Consider the following 16,434-nt stretch of genomic DNA (forward strand, 5'->3'; position numbering starts at 1 on the left):
TCAGGGGAAGCCAAGCTACCCCCTCAAAAAGGAAGATCTTTCCCCTGTAGTTTTGTCAGAACAAGAGTCAGATGAATCTGATGCATCTGACTATGAAGACATGCAACCCCTCTGTACTTCTGAGGATTCCGAAGCAGAGGACTCAATTCCTTCAGCCTCTCCCCCAGAGGATTTTTCGTTTGGGGAAACCCTACATACTTTAAGGGAACATTTCCAGTGGGAGAGTCAGGACTATTGTCAGAGACTCTGTGAAATCTAGATCTTATGCAACACAGACCCTTGGCCACCCCCCCCCCCAGTCCTGTATGTTGTGGATGATGTTTTCCTTGATTCCAGCTTTACTCCTGACTCCCTACCTCCTGCTCCCAGAGTACCAGACAGGTACTGTAGAGCCCCTGACTCGCACAGATGTCTTTTTAAAAATCCAACAGCTGACCCTGAGGTCATTTCTCAAGGGCCAAAAGGGATTAAAGCAACCTCTGCTAAGAATCCCACCCCCTCAGACAGGAATTCCCGAGCATTGGACAGATGGGGTAAAAAATGTACACCTCTGCTACTCTTGCTATCAGGGCACTAAATTGTCAGTTTCATGTATGCTGAAATTTCAGCAACATACCTTGAACTCTTTCCTTTCCTGCTTGGGCAGAATCTAAAGATTTACAAGACTTAATGCATTGTGCAAGTCAAGTAACTAAACACACTTTGCACTGTGGTTTTGACCCCCTAGAAACTTCTTGCAGGGCAGCAGTCAATGGATCTGTCATTAGAAGACATATGCATGGCTTAAGGAGCAACCTGTGCCAGACCATGTCAAATCTGAATTGTTGGATGCCTCCTTGCACAAAGAACTTATTTGGCACCAAGGCAGAAGAGGTGTTAACAAAACAGGTCCAGCCCCCCTAGGTTCAGCAGGTATTGTCCCTCCAAGCACTGGTCCTTTCCTGCTCTGAGTAAACCAGTCCAGCGTAGGCCTCATGGAAGCATACCCCCCCCCCCCCCAGACAGCAATGCCAGGGAATGCAGAGATGTTCATCGTGTTACACTGCTGCAGTCATTACACTTGGGTTATCCTGCCGTCAGGCGGTTCCCCAGTCAACCTGAGGTCCAAAGTCTTGGTCTGGCGTCGGTTGCTGTCGCCTCCTCCCTGACGTCAGTGCGACAGGGGTATACAAGATGCAGCAGATGCCATTTTCTTCAGTCTTTCTTGCCGCACGTTGCCCGAAGCAAAAGCAGTTCGCAAGTGCCGGTCGGCCGTCTCATGAGATTTTCATTCCAAATCCAGAACTGAAGTCTTCTACAAAGCTAAGTACCCCGTTGGGGAAACTTTCTTGCCTCAGACCGATGTCAGTAAAAGTTAATAACTGCATTTCTTGTGGGAAGCAAATACCTCATAAGGATTTCCATTCCTATTGTATCCCATGCCTAGGCCCTGACCACGATGTCACTGGTTGTCGGTTTTGTGCTAGGTTTAACAAGCGCACTATTAAACATCGGTTTAATTTTACCCATTATTTTGGTAGAAAATTCAACTATACCATGCTGTCGGAACTTCTGACGACCAGAATACACAAAAAGCGCAAAGACAAGGATAGGCATCCAAGGCCCAAAACTGACTAAGCCTCTTCTAAGCCAGTCGCCGGTTCTCCGGTTTTCAGCGAGGCACCTTCGCAGCCCCTAACTACCGCTTCTGTGGAACCACAAGCCGCATCTGACTCCCACGTGGAGGTGGCTGGGCCTTCGGACGCACAAGTTCTTCAGCCTACCGAGACTAACCTTTCAGAGGGATCCGGAGTAGCTGAGCAAGCCACAGCTACTGTCTTCAGACCTACTCAGTTAAGCATTAAACCATCAGCTAAATCTAAACCTTCTTTAAAGCCAAAGAAACAAATGCAGCATTCTCCAGAACAGGCCTCCATGCCTTAAGAAACAAATGCTCAAAATGGCCGAAGACCTAATCACTCTGATCAGGGGGTCCCATCCCCCTCCTGATAAAAGGCCTAGACAGGATGCAGACTACGACTCATCCAACCAGGTGTCCATCTCTTCTGATTCATCCTCAGACCTAGGATACTCCTTACCCCCTTATGAGGATTCTGATGCTGAGGAATCTATTCCATCAGCCTCTCCACCTGAGGACTACTCCTTTGGGGAAACCCTGCATACCATGAGGGAGGATTTCCACTGGGAAGGCCAGGATTATTCAGAATCCAAGAAAAGGCTCCAAGAATTCCTTTTATTACCTCAACACAGACCCCTTGCTATTCCGCCAGTGTTGGATATTGTGTATACTGAATCAAGCTTAAATCCTGATTCCTTACCTCCAGCACCTGTTAAACCTGACCGATACTACAGAGTCTCTGACTCACATAAATTTCTGTATAAAAGCCCTGTAGCTGACCCTGAAACTATTTCTCAGGGACCCAAAGGAGTTAAGGCCTCAGCAGCCAATCCAGTTCCTGATGCCAGAGCATTAGACAGATGGGGAAAGAATGTATATACGTCTGCAACTTTAGCAATGAGAGCCTTAAATTGCCAGTTTCACATGCTAAAATATCAGCAATTTTTACTGTCTGAAATGCTTCCAGAATCAGATCCTCCTAATTTTAAAGAAATGCAGGATTTATTCCATGCAGCTGGACAAGTGGGAAAGCATACTTTGCAATGTGGTTTTGATTCTCTAGAGGCCTCCTGCAGAGCAGCAGTTACAAGCTCTGTCATTAGAAGACATGCTTGGTTAAAAGAACATAAGTTATCAGACATGTTAAAGCAAAATTATTGGATGCACCTTTACAGCAGGATGTGTTTGGAGTTAAGTCAGAAGAGGTACTAAAGAAAATGGAGGATAAGGCAAAATCTATGCAAACGGTGAAAGATTTCTTACAGGTTCAGCCTCCTAGATTTAGCAGAAACTGGCCAACTAAGAATTGGTCCTTTCCAATTACAGACAGACTTCAAAGGGGAAGATACAGACGTCCAAGAGGTAGAGGTCAAACACAAGGTACTTTCAGGTCCCGACAGTGGGTTGCATCAGGCCAGAAAGAAGGGGAAGACAGACCCCAACCATTTAAAAAACAGCTCCAATGACTTCCCACTACAGCTGCCAAACAAATCCTTATTGGCAGCCCTCTTGGGAGGAAAACTGGCACTCTTCTACCACAATTGGCAAATGATCACCAAAGACAAATGGGTTCTCAACATTGTATTTCAAGGTTACAGGTTCCACTTTCACACTCTGCCAAGGTTAAAAGGAATGCCAAATCTGCCACCAAATCAATGGGCAGAGGCTCAAACAAATTACAGCACTCATGGATATGAGAGCTATTCAAAAGGTACCATCACAGGAGCAAGGACAAGGATTTTACAAAAGACTCTTTCTGGTACCCAGAAAGGACAAAGCCTAGAAGCCCATTCTGCACTTACCTGGATGTTCCAAAATTCAAAATGCTGACATATTACAGCAGTTTCTACCCATGCTGGGCAAGAAAGCTTGGCTCGTGACTTTGGACCTCAGAGGCATACCTGCATGTCCCTATCAGACAAAACTGCAGAAGATGCCTCCGATTCATAGCGGGTTCAATGCACTACCAATTCTCTGCACTGCCCTTTGGCTTATCTACTGCGCCCAGGGTCTTCACAAAGTGCCTGGCACCAGTACATTTTGCAGACAGAAAGGAATTCAAATTTATCCATACCTGGATGACTGCCTGATTCAAGCAGAGAGCAAGGACATTCTTCTAAAGCATCTGGCGTTTGTAAAACAGTTAAGGTGCCTGGGGGACACAGTAAACGAAAAGAAATCAAAACTAGTGCCCTCACAAGAGATTATATTCCTGGGTGCCAGCTTGAACACAACAGCCCAGGTGGCTTATCTCACGCCAGACAAACAAGGACAACTGACTCAATACTTTCAATTGATGGCAACAAAGACCCAACTCCCTGCAAGAAAAATTCTGCAGGCCTTGGTTACATGGCATCTTGCATACTACTAATTCAATATGCCAGACTGCATATGAGGAAACTACAATGGTACCTAAAGAATGTACGGTCTCAACACTGTCACTGTCAAAGTTTGGAAACTGTTATACCACTAATCCCTTGCCTTCAACAGGAGTTTCAATGGTGGGCTCAAGCTTGTCACCTCAACAAGGGACAGCCTTTTACACAACCCACAGCCAGGCAAACACTGACAACAGATTCATCGGATTACGCCTGGGGAGCACACGACAGGCAAATGTATCCAGGGCACGTGGCCCGCAGAACAAAGGCATCTTCACATCAATCAAAAATTGATGCTAGCTGTGCAAAATGTGCTTATAGCCTTCAAGGACCTGCTGCATCCAGGACAATTGCTACTAAAGACAGACAACACCACAGTTATGTGGTACATAAACAAGAAGGGGGCACTCACTCCTACCCCCTATGTAGACAAGCTATGACCTTGTGGAACACAGCTATTCATCTGCAAGCACAATTCCTGCCAGGAGACAAAAACACACTGGCAGACGACTTAAGCAGAAACATCATGGATCCCTACGAATGGGAGTTGAATTCACAAATATTCAGTATAACACAGAAATGGTGGAGCCTGGACATAGATCTATTTGCATCCCCAATAAACTGCCAGCTACAAAAAATCTGTACAAGGGGTTACCATCCACAAGCATGGAAAGTGGATGCCCTCTCATCCAGCTGGGAGAACCTACAAGTATATGCTTTCCCACCACTACCTCTCCTGCCAAAGGTACTCATAAAAGCCAGGCAGGAAGAGCCAACGATGATCCTGATTGCACCAGACTGACCACGCTAGCACTGGTGCACAATTTTAAGGAGCTTGGCACAAGAACCACCCTGGATTTTGTCTCCAAGCCCACATCTGCTGACTCAGCACAACAAACGAATACTACACAACCAGCTAAATACCTTAAACCTAGCTGCATGGAAGATTCCTTAGTCAAGCAAGCACTGCCTCTCTCCAAGCTCCAAAGCTGTTATGGATGTCATTCTGGAGGCCGGAAGACCTAGTACCAGGAAAGCCTATTCGGATAAATGGAAGAGATTCTGTGCCTGGAACCAAGCTCACAGCCTTGACCCTCTTGTCCCAAACATTCCTCAGGTACTACAATACCTGACTGAGATGCTGGACAAAGGACTCTCTTTTTTTCATCCATCAAGATCCACGCCTTTGCCATCTCTGCTCATTACAACACAGATCCACCAATTTTCTCTAATACTCTGTTAAAACAGTACCTCAGAGGGGCTAAAAACATAAGACCGCCCCGTAGAGCACCTACTCCAATTTGGGACCTCAACTTTGTTTTGGAGAAACTAACTTTACCGCCTTTTGAGCCAGCCAACACAGCAGAATTGAAGTGCATCTCTTGGAAAACTGCTCTGCTCCTGGCAATAACATCAGCACGAAAAGTTTCAGAATTACAGGCACTAATGGTAGTGGAACCTTTCCTCATTTTCCACCAGGACAGGATGTCTTTAAGAACTAACCCTACTTTTATGCCAAAGGTGGTATCCAGTGTGGCTCTAAACCAATCACCTACCAACTTTTTATCCTAAACCACCGAATAAAGGGGAGAGACTACTGCATTCTTTGGACATTCACAGGCAGTTACGCTTCTACTTGGATAAAACTAAAGTTTTCAGAAAATCTGAACAATTACTGGTAGCATATGCTGCAGGAGCACAGGGAAAAGCCATTTCAAAACGGACTGTCTAAAAATGGATAGGTCATTGTATACGTTTCTGCTACACATACCATGGAAAACCTGTACCTAGCAGCATTTAGATCTCACTCTACCAGGGCAACAGCCACTTCAACTGCCTACCTCAGGGGAGTACCTACCAAGGATATTTTGGAAGCAGCAACTTGGAGTTCTGTATATACCTTCACCAAGCATTGCCATCTGCGTCTGTACTCTAAATCCAGAGCTGGCTTCACCACTGCCGTGCTGCAGGGCCTTATAGCCACCTCTAATGCCTTATAGAACCAGCCACCCTTCCTCAGCTTTGGGATTCTACCCCAAGTGTAATGACTGCAGCAGTGTAACACGATGAACATAGTACAGTTTTGTACCTACCATAAATGTAGATGTTGGAGTATATACACTGCTGCAGTCCAGGTTACCCTCCCTCCTTCCCCTCTTACTGGCTGTTACGTACCTATGTCTTCTACCCTTACTACCTATGGGGAGTATTTGCTGGTAACCAAGTTGTTTTTTGCTTTTTTATGTATGTTTTATTAGCAATTGGAATTGTCTATCTATTTAGAGGCACCTGACATCTTGGGCAAGAAAAGAAAATGGCATCGGCTGCATCTGATATACCCCTGTCGCACTGACGTCAGGGAAGAGGCGACGGTGACCAACGCCAGACCAAGACTTTGGAACTCAGGCCGACTGGGGAACCGCCTGATGGCAGGATAAGTGTAATGACTGCAGCAGTGTATACACTCTAACATCTACATTTATGGTAGGTACAAAACTGTACTATCTAAGCAGTGGACTACCTCCACTTCAAAACGGGGGAGTTCTAAGCCATCCCCTTATGGTAAGAACTCACAATGACTCTGCTCCTCCAACACCCCTCACTCGAGCACCTGGGTCACCATTGCTAAGGACCAATGGGTTCTGAACATTGTCTCTCAGGGGTCCAAATTTTTCTTCCATACCCTTACAGCCCCAAAAGGGTTCCCAGATCTACCACCAAGTCAGTGGGCAGAGGCTCAAAAGTAAATCCTTTCCCTGCTCTGAGAGCAATAGAGCACGTTCTTGTAGAACAGATAGGCCAAGGCTTCTACTCGGCACCTATTTCTGGTCCCCAGAAAAGAGGGCACCTGGCGCCCCATCCTCTATCCATTCTAAACACCTTCCTTGTGATTCCAAAATTCAAAATGCTTACCCAACAGTAGCTGCTACCCATGCTGTCCAAAGATGCTTGGCTAGCTGCCCTAGATTTAAGAGTCCTACATCCACATTCGATCAGGGAATCCTGCAGGAAGTATCTCTGCTTCAGGTCAGGATCTCAACACTTTCAGTTCTCTGCACTTCCCTTTGGGTTATCTACTGCTCCCAGAGTTTTCACAAAATGGCTCCGGCCATTGTCTTTTGTAGACAAAGAAATATTCAAATTTATCCATACTTAAGATAACTGCCTTATTCAGGCAGACAGCCAGGAAAAGCTGCTCAATCACCTGGCCTTTGTAAAGACCCTATTAACTTCCATAAGGTACACAATCAACAAAAAGAAATCCAAATAGGTGCCCATCCAAAGGATAATATTCCTGGGAGCAAGTCTGGTCACAGCATCCCAGATGGCATACTTTACACCAGAGAAACAAATTTTCCTGACGTCCTACTTTGCTCAACTAGCCACTAGGCCCCAGCTATCTGCAAGGAAGATCCTGCAAGCTCTGGGGGTATATGGCATCTTGCATACTACTCATTCCATATGCCAGACTGCATATGAGGAAACTTCAATGGTACCTAAAGAGCCTTTGGTGTCAACACTCTCTCAAGACCTGTAAACTCTTCTGAGGCAAGGAATTGTAGGTAGAAAGGAATTTCTTTGGTGGGCAACAGCATGCTACTACAGCAAGGGACTGACCACCTCCCTCACCACCCGCCGCCCAGCCCCTCTGCCTCCGAAAGGAATTTCTTTGGTGGGCAACAGCATGCTCCTACAACAAGGGAGTGACCCCCTGCCTGGACCCTCACCACAGACCCATCAGACAACGCTTTGGGTGCATACAGGGCCAATGGAGTCCACAGCAAATCTCTCTGCACATCATTCAAAAAGAGATGATTGCTGTGCAGCACGCGTTAGCATTCAAATCCCTTCTCTCTCCAGGGGTTTTCCTGATCAGAACAGACATGGTACATCAAGCAGGGAGGGATTCGCTCCAACCCTCTTTGCAGGCTGGCCATGATCCTTTGACTCGCAGCCACTTTCATGCAACTGCAACTGTTGGCACAATTCCTACCAGGGTGTCTCAACTCTCTCGCAGACCAGTTGAGCAGAAACCTTCTGGACCCACACGAGTGGCAACTCAAACAGAAGTACTCTTCAACCTAATAACTCAGAAATGGGGAACCCTGAAGGCTGACCTCTTTTTGCCTCCCACACCAACCATCAGCTCAGCAAATTCTGCACCAGGGAGTATCACTGCAAGGCTTGGAAAGTGGATGCCCTGTCCTTCCCCTGGGTCAATCTATCGGTATATGCCTTTCCTCCCCTACCTCTCATCTCCAGGGTACTGCTCAAAATAAGGGAAGAAAAACCAAGGGCCATTCATGTAGCTCCAGACTGGCCCCGACAGCACTTGCTGCGCAGCTTGCCTGCCTGCTGCATTGCCTCCATGGCATCTTACTCAGATTCCAAACCACCTGACCCAGAGGGAAGGGGAATTCATGCCTCCCCAATTGCAGACACTCAATTTGGCAGCCTGGCTTATTCCCTAACCCCCGAACAAATCTGCCATCCTCAGTAAATAGTTTCTAGATGTTATCTGTGAGGCCAGACGTCCTAGCACCAGAAAGTCTTGTGCAGATAAATGGAAAAGGTTCTGCACCTAGATCCTGGCTAAGGGAGCCAATACGGCGCAGCCCTCCATTCCTCCATCCTGGATTACTTAGCTGACGTACTACACAGTGGTCTCTGTCTCTCCTATAAAAATTCATGCCTCTTTCTGCTCATTTTCCCACTGAGCAGCCCCTTTTCTCACACCCTTTTATCAAACAGCTCCTCAGAGGGGCTAGCAACTTGAGGCCCCCCCAGAAGGGCACCAACACCAGCTTGAGACCTTAACTTGGTCTTGGAAAAGCTCACCCTGCCCCCTTTCGAACCCGCTTCTTCTGCAGAGCTAAAATTTCTCTCCTGGAAGACCGCATTCCTTCTGGCCATCACTTCAGCCAGAAGAGTCTCTGAGCTGCAAGCACTCATGGCTGTGGGAACCCTTCATCTTCCATGCAGACAGGGTATACCTCAGAACTTAACCCATCCTTCATGCCCAAGGTGGTGTCCAGTGTGTCTAATCCATTCATTTGCCCACTTTCTTTCCTAAACCCCAGAACAAGGGGGAAAGGATTATTCAATCTCTAGATGTGCACAGACTGCTCAGATTCTAGCTGGACAGGACGAAATCCTTCAGAAAGTCTGATAAATTGCTGGTACTTTGCAACAAGGGCAGAAGGCATTGCCATCTCCAACCAATCCATATCAAAATGGAGAGCACACAGAATCCATTTCTGCTACAAACAGCATGGAAACCCCCCCCCCCCCCAAAGGGGGTCAGGACAGGACACACTCCACCAGAGCAGCCTCCACCTCCGCGGCTTTCCTCAGAGGAGTCCCCACCAAGGGACATCTGGAAGCTGCCACCTGGACCACACTTTTTTTTTACCAAGCATTGCCACCTGCCTCTGTGTTCTCCAAATCCAGGGCAGGGTTTGCCTCTGCAGTCTTGCAGGAGCATCGTAGTTTCCTTGACTGCCTCCACCCATTTCCTCAGCTTTGGGAATCTACCCAAATGTGATGACTGCAACAGTGAAACACGAAGAACATAGTAGAGTTGTGTACACTTACCATAAATGTAGATTTTGGAGTGTATTCGCTGTTGCAGTCGTGGTTTCCCTCCAACCCCCTTTATTCTCTTTCTCCTTTCATTACTATTCTTTGTTCTTCTTTGCTTACAAGGGGACATATTGGTATTTATTTTCCACTGGTGCGGTTCTTCCACCAGAACCTGGCCTCCTACTTTGGGGGCTCCTGACAGGTTAGGGCAAGAAAAACTGATATGGTTACGTTGTTTGCCTTACTTTATACTACTGATTACCTGATGTCAGTCCTGAAGCGACAGCAACAGACGCAGAAATACTAAGTCTCTGGTATTCTAGCTGGCCGAGGGCTACCTATGGCAGGGATAATCAAAATGTGATGACTGCAACAGTGAATGCATTCTTAACATCTACATTTATGGTAAGTGTACACAACTGTACTTTCTTCCCTACAGTACCATTTTCCATGATATTGGTGTGTGTTGCCAGGGTGTAGTTTCCACCCTTCTGTTTATATAGTTTCCTAGCACAAGTATTCAGGGCTCTTGCCGCCTCCCGGGGTAGATCTAAAACTATGAGCTCCACTTGCTTTTTATATGGGGTGTCTTGCTCACATGTCACAGGTGGAGTGCTTGGAGGGTGCCCAAAGCTTTGAGTAACTGGCCTGTGCAGGGCAGGTAAACCCACATAGCTTAATCTAATATAGACATAAATTTACTTTAACAGCCAGAAAATACAACTGTTTATATGTAGTGGCTGTAAAATATTCGGTGGAGGTTGGTGCTTCTGAAGTAGATATCCATCTTTTTAAGCTGTTGCTGAATCTGATGTCTTGGAGCACAGACAGCTAACCTCAGCCTGGCATTACCTCAGCATTATGACAATGCCTAAAGACTGTTGTACCAGGTAGTGACTGTTGGCTAGCACACTGAGTACAGTTTATGAATAGAGTAAAATGTTGCAGATGCATTACTCTGCTTTTGGCCTGTTTTTTTTTTATAGATTTTTTCCCCATCTTGCCATGTTCTTGTAGTAAGTGTGGTGCATGACATGTTTTTTTGTTGTGGTCTAGTAGTGTAGCATTTTGATATTTAGAGTTCTGGCTACATTAAGAATTTACTTTTGTTTCTTTCTCTTCCAGATGTTTCCAGAAATCCATTCACCTGACTTTGGCCTGTTGAATAAATTTTTTTTTTTTGAAAAGCAAGATTCCTTGTATCGTTTCTTTCCTTTCATTTCCACATGCATTATTGGTAAACCTGCATCATTTTACAAAGGGCACCGTACAAATTGAGTCTCTACCCCTGGATGTTTGCCTCCATATCTGCTGACTCTCCAGTATTACCACCCCCCACAAGTAGTTCTTGAGCCTGTTACTTCCAATCATAGCTCTTCCTAGTTATATCTCATTCCAGCCAGCAGCTGTTTTGGTGCCATCTGGGCACTTCTGAAGGTGGTTTGTGTCCTTCTCTTCTACACCTTGATTAAGGTGCGTTTGTAGTTCTGGCAGACTGAGGACCCCTTGACTAGGACCTGCCACATTTAATGGCAGTTTGTCTGCATCACTGCCTTTAGTGCATTATTGTTTAACGTGGAATTCGGGGATGTCATCCTTGATCCCTTGGATGGCCATTAATGTATGTGCCAAGATAACTCTGTGGGTTTGCATTACTTGCCTCAACTTGTGCACTGTAGACAGCTGCCATGTTACTGTTTTGGCTGAACCAGGCACATGTTTTAGTGCTGTGTGCCACATTCCCTTCTGTTGGAGTTTTGCAGTGATCAGATTCCTGCAGCGTTGGGGCCACTAACTGAACTGGGTCATCTTGTCATAGCTGGGAATCTCTCCCTCTCCGCTACTGAGCTGTCTGTGCACAAGTGTTTGGAGAAAGCTGCTTCTATTACAAACTCTGGAATTGTTTGTAGAGCAGAGGGGATGTCTAACTTGTAATGTGTTGACTGATAGTGAATGATTCTTGAAGGTTAAGATGTCCTGACAGAACTGCTTCCATGTGCAGTTCACTTGGTGTCCTGCCAAACTTTATGCAGTTCCTGTAAACTTTTTATTTTACTACAGCTGTTTCTACCTAAAGTGGCAAGCTGCTTATGGTGTTAAATGGTGATAATTGCCACCAGCATCATGAAGTCCAAGTCACATTAATCTCTTAAGTTCAGAAATGTCAATGTGCTGCAGTTTTAAATTATAGAGATTGTTTAAAGTTACTGTGTCTGAAGTGCATGCATGTGGTCATTAATTTGCTTGCTATTTTGATTGTGGTGAGAATTTGTTGCTGAAATCTTGAAACCGCATGCTGCCGTGTTTTGCATTTCCCATTTTAAGTAGTTTGTGTTCCTTTCTCAGAATGCGTATCTTATTCCTGCCACATTCTAGAGTTTTTTTTAATAGTTTTAGAAAGTAATTATCTTTTGCAAAATATGCAGTATCCTTTGTGGAATTCTGTAAAAAGGTATCCTTCTCAAAAGATCCTTTTAATCTGCAATTTTCTGTAACTTTCAATGGATGTAGTTTGTCTTGTACAGATTCATGCTTTGATAGGACGTGTTGTGGTGGGAAGCATGCATCCCCACAGCCTGGACAGTTTACCAGCTGCATTGCTAGGCTTGTGGTTATTGTGTTCAAATTCAGTATCCATGTCATCTAGGTAGCCTGGCTGTGTGGCATAGAGTAAAACCCTGCCTGGCTCTGTGGCATAAGAGTCAAACCCTGCCTGACCCAAGTGGCCAGAATAAGCTTAACTGCTTTGCTTTTACTCTGGAAGGATCTGGCAAGAGAGAATACAGATCGGCTCTGCTGTCTTTTTCCATCAGGAATATTTTGGTTGGCTACTTATTACCATGCAAACAGGCTTGCCCAGCAACAAAAAGGTCAATATTCAGGGACGTGACCCTGGCCTTCTCAAGCCATTAATGGTCTCAATGTTGATAAGTGCATGTATGTGCATGAAGAAGGTATGAGGCTGACCTGGTGGTGATCTTCTATTCCCATGTTGCAGCATTCATACGGCAGGATTTCCAGCCCTCAGGGGACCCAACGTTAGCTGCTATACAAAAGCTTAAGCCTGGCTGCCGTAGATGCATGGGACGACGCACACAGGGCTGTAAACCTTGGAGGATAAATGTGACGACGCGCACATACCCCAGAACTTTCCAGCCGCATATGGCTATTACTTCACCCGCTCCTATGTCCGAAGACTTCTAAAAGATAAATACCCCATTGGGGTTTTGCCTTTTTCATACTTTTAAGCTTTAGCTTGGTTGCTATAGTTTTTCTCTAGCCAATGTCTGAGAGTAAATGTAGTTACGGATATCGGATTCCGCACGGACTCCCATGACCGCTCCTTTGTTTGGGTGAGCGCAACCACAAGGCCTGCTCTATTTGTCAGTCTTTCGTACCAAAGACCTTACGCAGCCATCTCTCCATGTTTAAATCTATTTTTAAAAACCAAAGGCTTAAGCGCCTCGCACTTAGGATGGATCCTGAGTTGGCCGCCCAAGCCGAACAACCCCAGAAGGCAAAGGTATGCAGACCTTCTCCAGATGCTGCTCCGCCTTCGGATGTCCTGCCGACTACCATTCTAGGAGCCGAGGGACACACGATTTACTCTAGATCCAACTGCTCCTCTGGAAGAGGCTGTGTCAGTACCCATGGGAAGCATGTCAGCGGAGTTGACTCTGACATCGGTCGTAACAGGTGTCGAGGGGGAACCATTGCTGGACCGGCCAACCGAGACCTCTCCTACACCAACGCAGGCCTCTTTCCTTGCCCACCCAGATGCACACTCCTCCTAAAAGGAAGCAGAACACTAAATACTGGAGCCCGATGCCTCCAGCATCCCCAGATTGGGAGTCCTTCACTTCCTCCTTGACGCAGGTCTTTATGGCTGTTAGGCCTACAGACCCTACTCCCACTAGCATCCCTTTACTGAGTCCCAGGCCGGCTTCTGCCTCCTCCCTGCCTTTAGCATCTACTTGGCAAACTGCTGCCCAGGAAGACCTGGTCTGAAGTCGGATTTGGAGTCTGCTACTTTTACAATGTGGGTTCTGTCATTGAGCCAGTTAACAACCCATCTTGTGACCTAGGGATTTATACCTAGTTTAGTGAGTTTATAATTTCAGAGTGGGGGGGTGGTGTCAAAAGCCTTGGCAAGATCTAGATAGGCTGTGTGAACCACCTTACCCTCGTCTACAGCTTTGGTGACTGCTTCAAAGAAGTCTATCAGGTTTAGGAGACATGATCTGCCTTTTACAAACCCAAACTGGGTGGGGTCCAGATTTTGGAGATTACCAATGTCTTTGTTTAGAAGTTCCATGGCCTTTCAGACCAGACTCGTCAGGCTAATATACCAATGTCTTTGTTTAGAAGTTCCATGGCCTTTCAGACCAGACTCGTCAGGCTAATGGGGCGGTAGTTCGCGGGGTCCGTGGTGGCTCGCCCCTTCTGGAGTGAGATAACCGTCGCTGTGTGCCATTCAGCAGGCACAAAGCCTGAGGTGAGGCTATGACTGAACATGGTACTTAAGTGGGGTGCCACTTCATTCTGTAGTTCGTGTAGAACGCAGCCTGGGATGTTCGTGTTTCACTGTTGCAGTCATTACATTTGGGTTATCCTGCTGGCAGGCTACCCGCAGTCGGCCTGAATTCCAAAGTCTATGTCCAGCGTCAGTTGCTGTCGCCGCTTCACTGACGTCAGTGCGCCAGGGGTATAAAAGATGCAGCCAATGCCATTTTCTTCAGTCTTTCTTGCCGCGCGGTGCCCAAAGCAAAAGCAGATGTTCTTCATCTCACATTGCTGCAGTCCTTACTTATGGGTAGTCCGCTGTCCTCTGTCGGCCCGAATACCAAAGTATTAGGCTGACGTCTGTCATGGGCGCCTAGATCTGACATCAGAGCGTCAGGGAATAAAGGCGCATGACCGACGTCATATCCTCAGTCTTTTTTGCCGCATGGTCCGATGCAGAAGCAGCGCTGCAAGTGCCGTTCGGCGTTCTGAAATTTTTCGGAGTTTCAGACTGATACCAAGTTGGGCTAAGTACCCCGTTGGGGAATATTTTTGTTTTTTCTTGCCTCAGTTACTTACCGGATGTCAGAAAAAGTGAATAATTGTATTTCTTGTGGGAAACAGATACCGCATAGGGATTACCACTAGCTTTGTATTCCTTGTTTGGGACCGGAGCACGACGTAGTCGGTTTTGTGCTAGGTTTAATAAGCGCACTATAAAACGGAGGTTAGATTGCGCTAGGTTAGTCTTTGGCAAGAGGTGTAATTATAATATGCCGTCGGATGTTTCGACGTCCGCTTCTACTAAGAAGCGCAAAGACAAATCTTTAAAGCCTAGGCAGGATGATTCGTCCGTTTCAGACGCCGGACCTTTAGAAGCTACAGCTGAACAGGTGGATCCGGCTGAAGTTTCTGTTGAGTCCCAGGGGGAAACTTTGATTTTACAAGATGTGGCCTCTCAGGAGGCAGGTCAGGCTGAAGGGGCCTCTCAGGTTACTATTCTCCCTTCTATGCCTAAGGTAGTTAGGTCTTCTGCTACTGTTTCTGAGGCTTCTTCTAAGGGCAGGTCTGTTTTGCCTTCCTCTGGTGTCAGTTCTGGTTCTTCAGGGTCTGTGCCTAAAAAGCACATGCTTAAAATGGCAGAGGATTTGATTACTTTAATTAGAGGTTCTCTGCCTCCTCCTAAGAGGCCCAGGATGGAGCCAGAGTTGGAAAGTTTGGAGCAGGCCTCAGATGATTCAGAGTCTTCTGCTGAAGACATTCAAGATTTCCCTCCTTATTCTGATTCTGATGCAGAGGATTCCACTCCTTCTGCTTCTCCTCCAGAGGATTTTTCATTTTCAGAAACTCTGCATTCCATGAGGGAGCATTTTAAGTGGGAAGGACAGGATTACTCTGATTCACGGAAGAGACTTAGGGAGTTCTTGTTTTTACCACAGCATAGACCCTTAGCTATACCTCCGGTTTTGGATGTTGTTTCAGATGTTTTCTCGGAAGCCTCCCTTAATCCAGATTCTGTACCTCCTGCCCCAGTTAAACCGGACAGGTATTACAGGGTGCCTGAGGCTCATAAATATCTGTATGAGTCCTAGGGCGGACCCAGAAACTATTAGTCAGGGGCCTAAGGGTGTTAGAGCCTCTGTTGTTAAGAATCCGGTTCCTCTGGATAAGGAAGCTAGAGCTTTGGATAGATGGGGTAAGAAGGTGTATACCTCTTCTACTTTAGCAATGAGAGCTTTGAACTGCCAGTTTCATATGTTGAAGTATCAGAATTTCCTCCTTTCTCAGCTAAGATCTAAAGTGGATGCTTTGGCAGAGGGCATAGAGTGTAAAGAATTGCAGGATTTAGTGCATGTTTCTGAACAGGTGGGTAAGCACTCTTTGCAATGTGGTTTTGATGCTTTACAGGCTTCTTTTAGGGTGGCTGCCACTGGTTCAGTTATTCGTAGGCACGCCTGGCTTAAGGATCAGAATTTGTCTGCGCATGTTAAGTCTAGAATTCTGGATGCGCCTTTACAGTCTGAAGTTTTGTTTGGTCCTCCTGTGGAGTCAGTCTTAAAGAAAATGGAAGACAAGGCTAAGTCTATGCAGACTGTTAAAAGATTTTTTGCAGGTACAACCTCCAAAGTTTAGTAGAAATTGGCCTACTAAGGGGTGGACGTACCCTTCTTCTGATTCTCAGTCTAGGGGTAGATCTAGGCGTGGTAGGGGCAGAGCTCAGAGTACCTTCAGGCCGAGACAATGGAGTTCGCCTGCTCAATCTGCTGGTGAGGGCAGGGGCCAGTCCTTTCGTAAACACGCCCAATGACCTGCATTTTCAGCTGCCAGATTCTTCTTGCCTGGCAGCTCCTT

At 46.3% G+C, this 16,434-nt stretch overlaps 1 protein-coding gene across 1 annotated transcript in view; it reads left to right on the plus strand.

Moving 5' to 3' along the window:
• RPL7 (ribosomal protein L7) overlaps nt 1-10,770 on the plus strand; it is a 206,763-nt gene extending 195,993 nt beyond the window's left edge. Inside the window, exon 7 of the mRNA XM_044067229.1 lies at nt 10,705-10,770. The gene's annotated coding sequence lies outside the window, so the exon portion shown is untranslated. The remainder of the gene's footprint in view (nt 1-10,704) is intronic.
• The last annotated feature ends 5,664 nt before the right edge of the window (nt 10,771-16,434 follow it).

Source organism: Protopterus annectens, chromosome 3.part1 (genome assembly GCF_019279795.1).
Source record: "Protopterus annectens isolate FY-2018-M chromosome 3.part1, PAN1.0, whole genome shotgun sequence".
Classification (NCBI taxonomy): domain Eukaryota; kingdom Metazoa; phylum Chordata; order Ceratodontiformes; family Protopteridae; genus Protopterus; species Protopterus annectens.